Source organism: Papio anubis, chromosome 4 (genome assembly GCF_008728515.1).
Source record: "Papio anubis isolate 15944 chromosome 4, Panubis1.0, whole genome shotgun sequence".
NCBI classification, from domain to species: Eukaryota; Metazoa; Chordata; class Mammalia; order Primates; family Cercopithecidae; genus Papio; species Papio anubis.
Window position 1 is genome coordinate 173,340,470 of NC_044979.1, and position 15,461 is coordinate 173,355,930.

General features: G+C 41.3%; 1 protein-coding gene across 1 annotated transcript in view; it reads right to left on the reverse strand.

Annotated features, from left to right (window-relative positions):
• KCNJ6 (potassium inwardly rectifying channel subfamily J member 6) overlaps window positions 1-15,461 on the reverse strand; it is a 310,318-nt gene that overhangs the window by 232,785 nt on the left and 62,072 nt on the right. The gene's annotated exons all lie outside the window — the stretch shown is intronic.

Below are 15,461 nucleotides of genomic sequence, written 5' to 3' on the forward strand. Positions count from 1 at the left end.
AGGAACCTGGACAAGTCATTTTACTTTTTGGGCTACTGTTTCCTGGTGTGCTCATTTCAGAAGTGGTCCGCTGCTTGCTGTGTTCTGCCCCGTCTTCCATCCCTTACCCCTGCGGAAGTCAGCAACAGGAAGAGGATACCTGAACATGCTCGGATAGGCTGTGACTATTGGTGGTATTTTAAAGTGAAAAAAGACAGATATGTTTGCTTCAAGAACTTGCGTTAAAAACATCTTTCCCTGGGGGAGCGGAGGGTTTTTATATCCAAGGTAATCATCTCATGTTGTTTCAAAATGAAAAGAAAATCAGAAATGCAGGAATCATACTTGTTGGGAGAAAAGCATTTACTTTGGCCTGAAACTTTTTTGTTCTTGTTTATTGTGTCTGTCCCACTTGGACGTTCTTAGAGAGAATGGCGGGGACAGGGAGAAAGAGAGCATGTGTATAAGAGTTTGGAAGCCTGGGTCTAGAACGGTTTTTGTCATGGCTTTACTACTTCTTATCTACTCATTAATTAATCTTGGAAGCTCTAATTTTCTCATCTTTAAAGTGGGGATAGGTGGAATTTGCACTGCCTGGTTCACAGGACTGTTTGAGGAACAAATGAGACGAGGCATATAAATACACTCAAGTGTGATGTCCATGTGTAGGTTTGTAATCATTATTCCATTTGGCTACTGTGTGGGGGCCCAGAGTCAGAACCTGTTCTTGCTCTTTGAGGACAAATATTGACCTTTAAGATTTGTGCCAAAAATAACAAAGCAAATTTCCCTGAAGTTAGCCAGACTCACGGCTGCCAGCCCCTCAGGGGACTACTTATCAAGAGTGTCAACAGCTGGTGACTATGCAACCCACACCTGTATTTCCATAGCCCCGCTCCAGAATATAAGGGCTCCAGAACTTAGACGCACTGCTTGGAAGAGCTATGCTATTTTGCTCTAGGAGGCACTCGACTTAAAGTTGTATTGTTGTACATTTAATAAAAGGCATTCATAGACACATCGAACATTCGGGGGAATCATGATGATATGTTTGAGCAAAACATGTCCACAGGTGCTGAAAAAAGAAAAAAACGTTAAGTGTCTTGTTTAAATCCTAACAAACTCCCCGGGTAGAGCATTGACTTTCAGGGGCAATGGGCATTTAATTTTCTGTCTGAACTTTATTCCCTCTGCCACACCTGGGGAAGTAAATAAAGGCTCAGCAATTCGCTTGGGGGGTGTGTGTGTGTCATTTATACTCACACATCTGTTTCAGCTAAAGAGAGCATGGCTTTCTACTGAGACCATGCCAGATATATACTTCTCTTTGACTGTCTAAAATGACAGAGGTGTTTTTAATGAGGGCAATTATAACAGTGTGACTGTAGCTCAGAGCTAAGGCTGAGACACTGTGTGTGTGTGTGTGTGTGTGTGTGTGAGTGAGAGAGAGAGAGAGAGAGAGACAGAGAAAGAGAGAGGAGGATGGGGGAAGAGGAGATTGATTCATGAATGCAGAGCTTCTAGAAAGGGTAGAAAGGGTTTTTTTCCGCTGCATGGGGCTCCCTCAGACAGAGGACAGGAGCTGGCAGAACCCAGTGAGGTCTGCATTTTCGGCGGTGCTGCCTTGCTTTCTGCTACCCAGAAGTAGGCTTTTAAGGATGAGGGGGAAACTCATCATGGTTGATGTATTTCAAACCGGTTATATTTGCATCTCAGATATTTTTATCTCTCTAAAATGTGTGCTTGTATTCATCAGAAAACTGTGATTTTTTTTCCAAAATACAACCATTTAAAGAAACATTTATGCAAAGTAGGAAACGATAAGACCATTTTATGAACTTAGTATCCTCAGCAGGGGCCTCACCTCTGGTTAAACCAGGAGCCTCAAATCTCCCACCCTGTTCTTCAGGTTCTCTACAAATGCACCAGCCCTGGCCCCTCCTCATCTTCCCACTCCTCTTCCTTGACACGGTGCGATGGCAGGTCACCTGAGGACTGATTTAAATGGAAAATGCCGCATCCTCAGATAGCCAAGCAAGTGAGTGTTCTCTTAGTACGGCATCATTTATATGGCCTTGAGTTGTTGCCGAAAAATATAGGCCACAGCATTTAAGAGTCAGTAATTAGTTTTTTGCCTAATGGAAAACAAATGAAAAGCAGTAGCCAGTATGCAAGTATGGTTTAGGGCAATATAAATATAAAATACATAAAAACATAACAATATGAAAATATACAAAAATAGTAACTCCTAACGTTTACTTCACATTTATTATAGCCTTTCACTGCATTACTACATTCGACTATCTCCTTAACTCTCACAAGGACCCTGTGAAATAGGTACTGTCTTCTCTACTTTGAGGATGGGGAAGCTAAGGCACAGAGAGGTTCAGCAGATCGCCCCAGATCACACGGCTGGTAAGGAGTAGAGCAGAGCATCAAACCCAAGAAGTCTTCTTTTCGCGCCTGCATCTCTAAGAACTGGTGAGAAGTCCTAGAAATGAAGGACATTAGTGCTGAAGGCAGCAGTGAGAATCCAGGTCTAAGATCCTTCTTCAATCATCCGATGCTGAAAAATCTACTGATGTGCATAAGATGGGCACCGGATAGAAGAGGACATCCAGGTAAAGCTGGCTTTACGCCTGTCTTCAGAGAGCTTCCAGTTTGGTCCAGAAGGCAAGATGTGTAGAGAAATCGCTGCAATACATGGTATCAAGGGGAAAACACCAGAAGGGTTCTACAGGACATTGACGGAAAGAGGAACAGACAGAGCAAAGAGAAGGGGAGAGACAGAGAGAGAGAGAGAGGAGACAAGGGAGGGGGAGAAACAGAATAGAGACAGAGAATGAGACTGGAGAAAATGTAGTTCTAACTCACAGAACCAGGGTGTGCTTCATGGAGGAAGCAGCTTCAATGTGTGCAGGAGGGGAAGAAGAGCGATGGGAGAGGGGAGGGCAAGGAAGAATATTCCAGGTGGAGAAATGGCATGAAGAAAGGTGGGGAAGCTTGGTGCGTGAGGAACAACAGGTTACAGGGGGCCGAGGCTTGGTGTGAGAGGAAGAGCAGGAGGCTGGCATAGACAATGAGGACATCAGCCCTGGAGGGCCCTGGAGGCGAGGCTGAGCTGCTCAGGAGGGAGGCTGGGGCTGGAGTTGTGGTGAACCACTGGGAGGAGGAAGGTGCCTGTGTGAGCACTGTGGCCACCCTGGTGAGCCAAGGGAAGGTGGTGGGTGATGTGGAGGCAAAACCCAATAAGTGTGCTCTCCTGTGAGCCCAGGGAATAGCAGATTTGAAGAGTAAAGAACTTGCCTAACAGGATGGGGTACCATTTTTTTAGAGTAAAGTTGGTTTTCACCACTGATACACTCAGTTAAAGTTTCTAAAATAATCTGAAACTTTCATGATTTGGGGTAAAAACATCTGCGGGGTGTGCTTGAAGGAGGAGGTGACATTCTCGCTGGGCAGGCCACATAGGATGCTTTAGGTGAGAAGACCCTCTTTGCAATAAGGCTCAGAGCCTTAGCCTCACCAGATATCCTTTCTAAGGTCCCTATGTACAGGTAACCCTGCCTGGCTCCTTAGGCTGCCATCATTGTGGCCTTGTTCACCAGACCAGGGAGGGTCCTAATACACTGAAGTATGAGGCTATCTCACAAAGATAAATCAGATTCAAAGTTAAGCTTGTACTAACGTTGCCTTAATTCCTTTGGGCTTCAGCGTGAGTTTGTAGATGGCAGGAGAGGGTTTGGAGCATTGCCTGAGTACTTTCTTTAAAGCATGTTGAGCACGTGACCTTCTAAGAGTGATGGGTAGCAGAGATAAGAGAAAATGGCTGGACCACATGGCTGCCAGAGTTTCTCCAAACCCAACTGTGTGTGTGTCCTCCCTCACTTGAAATACTGTGGGACAAGCTCTCAACTTTCAGCATCAATATCCAGACAATGTTTCACGAATTTCCCCAGGGGAGTTGGTTTCTTGGAATATTGGTGAGTGACTCATTTCTCCTTTCCTAGAGCTCCTAGAAATATTATAAAATATAGGACAAGCATTATCACCAAAGATCTATCAGGAAATTTCCTTTAAAGAAAATACTATGTGAGGCTGCAGGGAGGCACTGAGGATGCCCAGGTAACTGGAGCATACAGAGCCTGTGCCCGTGGTGGACAAGCATCTGCAGTCTTTTCCCTGTCAAGTACCTCTGCTTCCAAGATGCACCTACTCTAGGTTTGGTCCCCAGCTTCCCAGGACTCAACCACAGTGCTGAATCTTGGAAACAGGCAGGAATTTCCTGTTGGTCTCATGACTCTCAATCTATGGCCTCTTTTCTGGTTCAGCATCTTTCTGGGGGCTCTTGTCTCGCCTCCAGGGTGATCTTCCAGACATCCTAAGCCTTGCAGTGGCCAATGCCTCTCCCAACTGGCTTCATCCAAGCCACAGGCGTTGCCAAACCATCTCTATTTCCAAGAGGAAAGGGAACAGATGCCATATTAGTTCCTTTCTTTCCCCTTGACTTTTCCAGGTTGCCCACAATCCAAGTTCTAGGCAAACTGAGTCTTCCAACATCCACTCTGCACTCCCAGCTCCCCACATTCCATGGCTTGCCTGCATCCTTCCCTTCCAACCACTGACTCCACCTACCTCTCCAGGTCCATTGCTTAACACTTTTACAGTATGCTCCTGCCCGACAAGCCCCTTCGGTTTCTGAACACATTGCATTACTTCATGCCTCAGTTCAGGTTTGACTTCCTGTTTGACATTCTCCCTGGCTACCCCATTCTGAGTGCCCATCCCCTCTGCACCTTAGCAACTGTGCATACTGTAGGACTTGTCATTCTTGGAGCCATGACTTACAAAGTAACAGAGCAAGTCAGAGGGAATAGTCTTGACAACTCCAGGAGCAACTGAAACACTATAAAGGATGAATTCTTCTGTTTCCAAAAAGGGTAAAACAAAATACCAAACCACAACCAAAGAATGCATAGAATGAACGGAATTTCCCTGAACAGCTGTGAGTTTCCTGACATGAGATGCTGACCAGTCATTTGTTCAGAATTTTCCAGAATTTCTGCCCCAGAAAGTAGTACAATAAAATGACCCATAAGAGCTCTTCTAAAATGGTTTCAGGGATGCAGTGATACTTCAAGGGAAATAAATCCCTGATTCTTTTTGCTTTTCTTCATATACGTTCTTTCTTTCATTCAATCAGAGGTGGGTGGTGGGGTGTCAAGGGTCAGGTGGGCATGATGATAGGGGCAGGATGGCAGGCCCGAAGGTAAGGCTGGTTAGTTACTCTGACATATAAGGGATACTTAGAACAGGGATCCCTAACCCCCAGGCCGTGGACAAGTACTGGGCCGTGGTCTGTTAGGAACTAGGCCGCACAGCACGAGGTGAGCGGCAGGTGAGCATTTCTGCCCGAGCTGCACCTCCTGTCAGATCGGCAGTGACATTAGATTCTCATAGGAGCGCGAACCCTATTTGAACTGCACATGTGAGGGATCCAAGGTGGTGCACTCCTCATGAGAATGTATTGCCTGATGATATGAGGTGGAACAGTTTCACGCTGAAACCATCCCCACCCCCTCCTCCTACCCCTGGTCCGTGGAAAAATTGTCTTCTATGAAACTGGTTCTTCGTGTCAAAAAGATTGGAGACTGCTGATTTAGAAAATAATCACCCGGCCCAGTAGTTTGACCCTGTTTTAAGGAGTCACTCAAGCCCAGTGGTGAGTTTGGTATGGTCACCAGAATGCCTTACGTTTGTCTAATGATGCAATGTTGCATTAGGGAGCCCCATGCCAAGGTACCGTAGCGGACTCTGGTTACCATGGTGCTCAATTCTCCCCTGCTTTTTAACTTATGCCTATAACTTTCATTGAGAGAATGAATCCCGGGGAAGCCTAGGGTTATGCATGTTGCTGTGGGACTATTTGTCTATTTGTCATGCTTCACCTTGAGAACTGGCTGGGTTGCAGTGAAGAGTAAGGGATTCATTCATTCATTCATGGCCCAGCCTGTGTGAAACTGTGAAAACACACAGCCTTTGGGAGGGCCATGATCAAGTTTTGTGACAGGAGATTTAAGCCTAAACTGCCCAATACTGGGTAACCCATGTGGAGCCCCCAATCAGACAGGGAACCCAGTGGGGCATGATAAAAGCTCCTTCCCTAGCCAGGCCACTCTGGTCACTATCAGTATCCAGGGAAGTGGTGTGGATGCCTGTCCTCAAAACAGGACACTATCCCTGCTGAACTCTGCCACAGCATTATCAACAGGACAGCAGAGAGTCCTGGTTATTGGAATAACCCCAGGAAGCCAGCCTGTTCCCTACGCATGCAAAAAAGTGTAGGGTGCAGAAAGATGTGCTTCTTCAACCTCTCAGCTGTGTCAATAGTTATAAAAGAAACTAAGTCAGGCAGGGCACAGTGGCTCACGCCTGTAATCCCAGCACTTTGGGAGGCTGAGGTGGGTGGATCATGAGGTCAGGAGGTCGAGACCATCCTGGCTAACACGGTGAAACCCTGTCTCTACTAAAAATACAAAAAATTAGCCGGGTGTGGTGGCGGGCACCTGTAGTCTCAGCTTCTCGGGAGGCTGAGGCAGGAGAAAGGACACAACCCGCGACCCCAACCTCCCAAGAAGCTGAGATCACACCACTGCACTCCAACAAAAAAAAAAAAAAAAAACAAAAAAAAAGGAAAAGAAAAAAGAAAAGAAAAAGAAAAGAAAAAGAAAAAGAAACTAAGTCGGGAATATTCTTAAAATGTTCCTTTGAGAAATTCAATTTTATAACCAAATGTGACATTTACTGGGGCTAGAGACTGAGGAAAATTTACAGATAGAAACTGTATTATTTTCTTGTGCTTCTTGTCATGTGTTTTCAGCTTGAACTTCTATTTGGATAGAGGAGGGAAGGGAGAGAAGGTGACCCCTTTGTAGGTATCTAGTAATTGATTCTCAGCAACAGAGATCTCTGAGAAGGAAAATGAGGAACACTATTCTAATCTCTGTTTTTCTTTTATCTCTTCTTTCTTTTTCTCTATTTACAGTTAATTTCTTCATTTCAGCTTTGGCAAAGATATAGATTGATTTTTTTTTCCTATTCCTCTCATTCAGTACAACCAAAAAGTCCTGGACAATGTATATGGCAAACTTAAGTTGACTCTGAAAGGTGAACAGAGGAAGCCATACCAGCTAGGGACCTTGGGATCTGAGGAATAACATGGGAGTGAGTTCTCTGAGTTTTTTTGTTTGTTTGTTTTGTATTGTTTGTCCCTGACTGGATACTGGAGATGCCAGCAAATTGGAAATGTTAATAGATGCAGACAAAAATGCCCCAAGTTTGAATTCTGTAGCCAAAGACCTAGGAAAGAGGTAGTCTAAGACGACAGAAAACTTTTGGACAATAACCTCTGTAGCCGAACATTATAGAAAAAACAGCAATTCCACTTGGAAAGCAAAGGCTGGGTGGGGAACTTAGGCTTCCACTCTTGTCAGGCTGTAATGCTGCACCCAAACCTGTTGCCAGGATAGTGTCAGGGAAGACAGAGTGGAGATTCGGAATTTTCCTTCTTGCTGAAGGATAATGAGACTCCGTAGAGAACACATGGGGAGCCTGGTCCTCCATACGGTTCTGGTAATAATGAGGTATGTCTCCCCAGACCCACAGGGGAGGTATTAGAAGAGAGCCAGTATAGAGTCAGGATATTCACTGCCACCCAGCTGTAACAAGATCACTCTTGTAAAGTGTTGGCGGAGACCACCACATGGGAAGTAGTAATGAGATGCCCCCCCTATTCCAGCTAGGATGGTGTTGCTGGAGGCCCAGTAGGGATTCTGAACCTTCATTCCCATTCAGCAGTAAAAAGGATGACACCCTACTAGTGAGCAATGAGGTGGGTCCCTCCTTAACTCACCAGAGTGGTGTCAGAGAAGGCCTGCTATCATACAAGATTTAAATAAGATCCAGAATCTTATAATAACACCAAAGATGTTTAGGTTTCCATAAAAGATTACCTGTCATACCAACAGAAAGAGCTAAAACTGCATGACTAAAGACAAATATCAACACTCATATGACCCAGATTTTATAATTATATGAGGAATATAATGCAGCCATCATAAAAATGCTTTAACAAGCAGTTACAAACATAACTAAAACAAATGAAGAAAAGTCCTAACAAACAAATAGTAAGCCTCAGCAAAAAAGCAGCACTTAAGGAGAAGAACTGGAAAAAAATTCAGAACTAAAGATTATAATAACTGAAATAAAAAACTCAGTTGATGGACTGAACAGCAGGGTGGATAAGACAGAGCAAAGAAACAGTGAACTTGTTGATAGAGCAATAGAAATTATATAATCTGGACACTAGAGAGAAAATAGACTTAAAAAAATTACAGAGCCTTGGGAACATGTGGGGCTATAACAAAAGAGCCAACATTTATGACACAGAGTATCAGGAGAAGAAAAAGAAGATGAGACCGAAGAAAGTATTCAAGGGAATAATGGCTGGAATTTTTTCAAAAAAATTTTTAAAAAACTACAGATCCAAGAAGCCAAATGAAACCCATGCAAGAAAAACCCAAGGTAATTCATTCAGAGACACATGATAAACTTCTGAAAACTAAAGAAAAAGAAAAAAATTATGAAAGCAGCCAGAGAGAAGTAATGCATTATCAATAGGGAAAGGTAATTCAAATGACAGTGGTTTTCTACTTAGAAACTGTGGAGGCCAAAACAAAACAGCATAACATTTTTCAACTACTGAAAAAAAAATTTTTTTTCAGCTCAGAATTGTATACCAGCAAAAATATCTTTCACGAATTAAATGAAAATCAAGGCACTCAGGCATTTTCAGATGAAATAAAACAAAGAGAATTTGTGAAGAAAATGTGAAGAATTTATTTTATTTACCCTAAAAGAAAGGAAGTTCTTTCAACAAAAAGGAAATAATAAAGGAAGCAATTTTGACACCTCTTAGAGGTAGAAAGGACATGGAAAGAGAAAATATATAGGCAAACACAGTAGACTTTTCTTGAGTTTTCTAAATTATACTTGATGGTTGAAGCACATATTATAGCATGGTCTAATGTGATTCTTAATATATGTAGAGGAAATACTTAAGAAAACTATATTTTAAATAGGGTAAGGGAAATGAATGTAAAGGGAGCTAAGATTTCTATGTTTCCTTTGAATTGGTTAATATTAACAGCAGTAGTTAAGAGATACATATATATGTATGCATATATAAATTACATTGTGTATAAATACATAAACACACAATGTAATTCCTAGAACAGTCGCTGAAAAAGCTAAACAAGAGATATATTCAAAACACTATAGATAAATCAAAGTTGAATTTTAGAAAATGTTGAAGTGACCCACAGGATTTCAGAAAAAAAAAAACCCAGAGAATCACAAAACAAAAAACAAATAGAAAACAAAAAATTAAATGGCCAACCTAAGCCTTAACGTGCTAATAATTATATTAAACATAAATGGTCCAAATACAACAATTAAAAAAACAGAGATTAGCAGAGTGTATAAAAAGCAACTCCAACTATATACCCTTAAAAAACAACTCACTTCAAATATAATGGTATGGGTAGATTGAAAGTAAAAAGATGGAAAGAGATGTACCATACAAGCATTAATTTAAAAAAAGTGTGGCAATATTATTACACAAAGTAGACTGCAGAGCAAAGAAAACATGACAGATGGAGAGAAAGATTACATAATAATAAAGATTCAATCATGGAGAATATTATGTTAAGTGAAGTAAGTCAGGCACAGAAAGAAAAATATATGTTCTCACTCACATGTCAGAGCTAAAAAATTGATCTAATGGAGTAATGAGTAACCAGAAGCCTGGAAGGATCAGGAGGGGGATGAGCATAAGTTGGTTAGTATGTACAAAAATACAGTTAGATAGAAACAATACGCTCTGTTGTTTGATAGCACAGTAGAATAACCATAGTTAAGGATGATGTATCGTATATTTCAAAATAGCTAGAAGAAGACTTGAAATGTTCCCAACACAAATGAATAATACATGTTTGAGGTGATGGATATCCCAAATACCCTGACTTGATCATTCCACATTTTATGTATGTATCAAAACATCACATGTGATGTTCATAAATATAAACAACTATTAAGTATCAATAAAATAAAGGTTTAATCAACCAAGAATACATAGCAATCCTAAATGTGTATGCAACAAACAACAGAGGTGCAAAATATGTGAAGAAAAAACTGATAGAACTGAAAGGGGAAATAAATCCACAAATATAGTTGAAGATGCCAACACCCTTCTCTTAACAATTGTTAGGACAACTACAGAGAAAATCAGTAAGGATACAGCAAAAATCAACCAACAGGATCAAATCAATGTTTATAGAATTTGCCATACAACAACAGCAGAAAACACGTTCTTTTCAAATGCCCACAGCATATATACTAAGACAGACCCCAATAAAAGAATTGAAATCATACCGAGTATGCTCTCTGATCACAGTGGAATTGGACTTTTAAAAAATCAATTTTTTTTGTTTCTTTTCCTCTTTTTCTCTTTTTCACTTGTGCCACCCCCATGCCTGCTTTCTACCAGTACAGTATGTCATTACTCTGAATGCTGCAGTCAGGGTGCAGTTCTTGGGAAGTTTTTGGAGTGGGATGTGGCTTTCATGGCTCAGAGTTTTAAAGGAAAGGGAGGAATGGACTTTCCATTCTCTTCAACTTCTTTATTGGAACACTCTCTCTGTTCTTGGAGAATTAGCATAACCCTCATATTGCTCTATTGTGACTATTCTTGGAACCTTTCTATAGAATACTAGAGGAAAGAGGAAGATAGTTAGATTCTGAGTCTGTGTCATGGAAGATGGGTTTGCATCTTGTGTGCAGTTTAAACAGTTTTGTGACAAAAAGGATTAAGCAGAGCAGAAAAATAGCTTTCCTTATGAAACCAAAAATCCAACAGTAAACTTCCAATTCAGAAGGCAGAAGTCAAGAATGACTGCATCTGCTGGGGACCCTCTCTCCCCTGGGGACCAGTCATTGCAGAATCATGTCCTTTGTTTATATCATCCTTTTAGCACTGCTGAGCCAAGAAACTCAGTTCTGCTCAACCATGATGAATATTTTTCAAAACCACATATTCACAATAATGAGAGTCTCATTGACAAGTCTGTGGTTCCTAATTTTTTAAAATATCTATCTGTAAGGAATTAAAAACAACCCTCTCCACTTTTAGCTATAAGGTGGGCTATTGGCCAAGCACGGCCAGGGGCCTCTGTCCCTGACAGGCAGCAGCTGTTCAGGCTCCCTGTCCCAGAGCACAGCAGAAGGCAGGGGAGAGGGGGTGGAAGCAGGATTCAGAGTGTTCAAGGCAAGAATTCTTTCCCAAGGCTTCATCCTCCCTGGGACTGGGTGCTAGGGCAGATGGTGCTTGCATTTTCCATCACTCAGAAAGCCATGGCCAGAGACAGGAGGGTGGGGAGGGGGAGGGAAGAGGTCCAAACATCATTTCTGGAAGCTCTTCAGATTCCCTGCATTTTAAAATCTCATAATTCTTCTCTCTGAATACCACAGAGCCAGTGCCATACAATGTTGTGGCATTTGCTGGGCCACATTCCCTAGTGAGATGGGAGAAGAATTACTGTGCCTAAGGCAGCGACCAGCTTAAACATTTTCATTTCCTCCTTGTGGCTTAGCTCTTCCACCAGGAAATCCTGATAGCATCTTCCTTGCCCTCTCCCCACCCCTCACCGTTCATTTCTCAACTCTGTGATTTTGTGCTTCTGGCCTTAGTCAGAGCCAACCTCTCTATTCCTGGTTCTCTATGAGAACATGCCTAGGTTCCTGCCTAGATGAGCAAGTCAGGACTGTGGACTAGGTGAACTTCAAGTCAGTGTGGAAAATGCCCTTGTTCTCAGGAGATATACACTCAAATACTGAGGGCAACCTATCCTGATGTCTATAACTCTTAAATGGAGAGAGAGAGAACACAAATAAATAAGGCAAATGGGACAAACGTTTACAACTGGGGACAATCCAGGTAATGGGTATATCATGTGTATTATATTATTCTTGTGACGTTTCTACAGGTTTGTCATTTTTCAAAATTGAAAAAAAGATAAAAAATCAGTATGGTGAGTGTAAACGGCTTCTCCTAAGCCCCAGGTCAGAACAATGGCCTCTGGCCTGGGGAAGTTGTATGGTTTGGGTATTGACCTGGCTGGATGTACCAGTTACTTGGTTTCATTCCAGTGTGTGATGATCTTGCATGGTTCACCAGGCCATGCTCTGGTAGGAGTAGCACTGAGTTGTATCCTTAAGATTTCAAATGCATTGCCTATGGCTCTTCGGAGCCTTGAGGTGCCAATACTCCAATGAAGACCCACTGAATCAAAATCTCTGTGGAAAAAAGTAAAGAATATGCATTTCTTTAAACCATTCCTATGGATATATCTAATTTTAAGGTGTTAAGACAAAGACTTCTGTCTCCTTTGGAAAACAGCGAAGATACAAAGAAACCGTATGAAATCTTCACTTTTGATGCAACTAGGAAATGCCCACAACCTCGGAACATGTATGTAGAGGGAGGGCTTTTGTTACATGCAGCAGAAATTGGGCCAGGATAAAGGTGGTGAGTGAGAAACAATGCCTAGCACCAGAAATCTATGGCAGAGCTGGCTGCCCACAGCCTTCACCATCCTGGGGGCATAGTCAAAGCATTACCAATGTTTAGAGCAACAAGATGAAGATGTGGTACTGGGTATGAGAGCCTTCCTGGGCAGTGTGTGATACCACAGAGGGACTGGAGGAAGCAGAAGGAAAGAAGAAAATGCTCAGATCTGCCATTTAGCAAACGGAATCATTTTGTGTGGCTGAGTGGAAAAGAAACTGTGGACAGTGAGCAGCACCGTGGTTGCCAATCTTTGCTGGCTGTGTGATGTAAGGACTAAACCTCTGACAAAACTCGGAATTAGACAGAGCTTTACTCCAGCCCAAGAGACTTCTTGCTCTGTGCTGTGCTTCCTGGGCCCTTCTCAACACTTCCTTTCACAAATCACTGACCCAGAAAGAAATCCCCTCTTTCATGAGGAGCCAGCAATGGATCTATCAAAAATATTACAGGAAAAAAAGACAAGCTGGAAGCTGAACAATGACCTAGAAAAGTAAGGTGACTAGTAAATGGTAAAGCAAATACAGAAATAGTACAGTGAATACAGTAAGCGAATATTGAAATAGAGGCCATATTTATTTGGAAAAAAGAGAAAGACACTGATGAAAATATGATCAGGGACATCGAGTGCAATTTGAGAAGACAGATCAAAATAAAAAGAAAATAAATATCAAACTGAAAATGATAGACATGGAAGACAGGAAAAGATAATTCAACATGTACATAGTTTGTATCTTAGGAGAAGAAAACAGAATTAGCAGAAAAACATTTAGATATATCATTAAGAAAATTCAGATTAAGCTCAATTCTTACTATTGATAGAGCATGCTAGGTCCTAGAGGGGAAAAAGGGAGTCATGGGCACTGATATATATCCTGATATAGTTACTGCACTTCAGAGAAAAAAAAATAATTTTACAGGCATCAAAGCATAAAGGGCACATAGAAAAGAGGAAAAACAGACTATCTTTAGCCTTCTCTCTAGAAACATTCAACAAGACAATGGGATAAGATCTAAAGTCTTTAGGAAAATAAAGTGAGATACTACAGTTTTATACTCAGCCATACTGGTGTTCAAGCAAAGAAATGCCTGAGAGATATCTTAAAGATGAAGCACTCAGGAATGAAATTCTCCATGGGTTTTTTTTTAAAGATATCATAAAGGTAAACTTCAGCTGCCTAAAAGAAGAATGGAGAAACCGTGATGAAATATTGCAGGGAGTGATTAATCCATTTACACACACATCTAAGGATAAAACAATCATGAAAAGAGATGACAGAAAAGAATAAAAAAGTGAAAACCATGACAGTGTTAAAATAATAATGTAACTGACAAAATCCAAGTAGAAGAGAAGATTGAAGGCAGTGAAAGAGACCTATGTTTCTTACCTTAAAAAACAAGAGGAATCCAATATGTTTAAAGCTGACAAATCAAGTAAGGGAGCTATAGAAATATTACTTAAGGGAATAAAGGTCAGCACTTGATGAACTAGGAATAACAGCATAACCAATTAAAACCAGGCAGGGAAGGGGAAGGAGGAAAGAAACTAGATGAAAATAGAAAATCAAAGAATCTCAATTTAAACATACTTTATCGTAGGGAGACAGAAGTTTCTGTCTAAAGAATACGATGTAAGTACAGTATATATGATAGAAGAACAAAATGAAATTCTCATTCTACCGAATTTATAAAATTGCAAATTGCAACAAAGCAAAGCAAACAAAGAACACAAAATGAAATATGATAAAGAACAATAAACCTATTTTTAAGATCTGGAGGCTTCATGGAGAGCAACTTCAATAAATAAGACCAAAATATAGCAATAGGTAATTACTATGGAAAAATTCCCAAGATACATTGTTAAGTAAAAAAGCTATTTAAGAGAATATATGGTAGTGTTCCACTTATGCTTAAGAAAGCATATATATATATATATATATATATATATATATATATAAAATTTTATAAGATGTATAACTAAGGTCACATAAACATACACATGTGTGAGCATATGAACAGGATATCTCTGGAAGGATACACAAGAAACTCATAACAGTGGTTTCTCTGGGATAGGAAACTGAACTGGAGTCTAGGAAGGGTTTCTCACTGTCCACAATTTGATACTCTTTATTTTAACTATGGGCTTATATTACTTTTTCAAAATATATAAAATACTTAAAAAGCTCCACAGATGGTTCTAGCCAGCACTGGGTGTTGAGCAGCCCCGGGTTTTCATTTCAGGGCTTCTGACTACCTAATGGCAGTTGTATTGTGTCTCAGTGGTAGGGATACAGTGATGATTGCTCTCTCTGTCTCATGTGGGGTTTTGGCAGACCAGCAAAGAGTTTTATTGATTTCCTTGTGTCTGAAATTTCCTGATTTCAGAAGAAGGTTACAGTCAACTAAAAAAACATAAAAATAAAAACAAAAGCCCAGTGATGAAGTTATAAAGTACTGGGGCTTTGAGTCTTCTAAGTGATCACTGATACTTTTGTCTTCATGCTAGCGTGCCTGCATTTCAGCTCCTCTGAATTAATAGAACAGCTTCTTAGCGTATCTCCTGGATTCTGGCTTCTTGGCCTTTCAGTTCTCCCTCTTTCCCACTTTTACCCTGTTGGTCCCTTGCATCATGACTCCTTGTGGGCACTCCATGAGACACCCCGTGCCCTAGATGCCCAGTGTAAGATGGCCCCAAGACACATGCTGCAGGTGGGCAGGTTGCCGGGTGCAATGCCTATTTCCATCTTTGCTCCTGTTCCTCCCCAGGCAGGAGTAAACCCAAACCCACCTGCTGCTCAGC